Below are 1,070 nucleotides of genomic sequence, written 5' to 3'. Positions count from 1 at the left end.
AGCCTTATCCATTTCATCTTTTGCATCTTTGACTCTATCTGAAATGTTGGAGAAGTGAGTCATATTGAAAAGTTTCAATTCCCGTTTTAGTTTTCTTAGCTTGCAACACAGCTGATACATTGGACAACCCCCCGAATTGTGTTCCCATACTTTCCTCACCAAGGGTATGAACTCGTCATGGTCCATCTACATATCAAAGAATCTGAATGGTTTCTTTATATTCTGATAATCACCAGTAACCTTTACCACCATAGGAGAATGGTCTGACATACCCGATGGCAAAAATCTCGCTTCTGAAAAAGGGAAGTTCAGATTCCATTTCTCATTGACAAGCACTCTATCTAGTTTTCGCATAATCAGATTCTCAGGACATTGATTCGACCAAGTATAATGCAGGCCTGAATATCGAAGATCATCCACTTTCGCTTCTTGAATACATGTTTCCAATCTGTCCATATGACCAGCCCATGAAGTAGACCCTCCTAACCTGTCTGATTGGTAGCGGATAGCATTAAAGTCGCCCATAAGAATCCATGGGCTGGACTCCCATCCATCACTACGACTCACTATATCAGACCATAATGCCTCACGTAAGGAAGCGTTATTGTCTCCGTATATAATTGAAGCATTGAAACAGATATTGGTAGCTAATATAGTGACATGATTACATTAGTCATCTTATTCGATTAATGCTAGTACTTGTAAATGTCGTCAAGCATTCATGATTATAACTTATGTTAACAACAAATCAAGTTCCTTTCATAGCTAAGGTGTCGGTTATACCATACAGTATGAACTATGAAAGTACCAAGCATTTGTTGTACCAAGTGTTATACAACATAAATCAAGATTAGTCATTTAATAAGCAAAGTATTAAAGAGTGAACAAGATAACAAATACAAAACATGTTAGTATCAAACATTAAAGTCCATATTAAGTTTACACTATACTTATTCTTACACCATTAGTGTAACCTTTTCACCTTGATATAATAAACTTAGCTAGACATAACAAAAGAAAGAAAAATAAATAAACAAAATAAGAACATAAATAAGATAAAAGTTAACTAA

The sequence above is a fragment of the Populus euphratica genome, unplaced genomic scaffold (assembly GCF_000495115.2).
Source record: "Populus euphratica unplaced genomic scaffold, PopEup_1.0 scaffold742.1, whole genome shotgun sequence".
Taxonomy (NCBI): Eukaryota; Viridiplantae; Streptophyta; class Magnoliopsida; order Malpighiales; family Salicaceae; genus Populus; species Populus euphratica.
The sequence above is the reverse complement of the archived record's forward strand: the minus strand, read 5'-3'. Positions refer to the sequence as shown.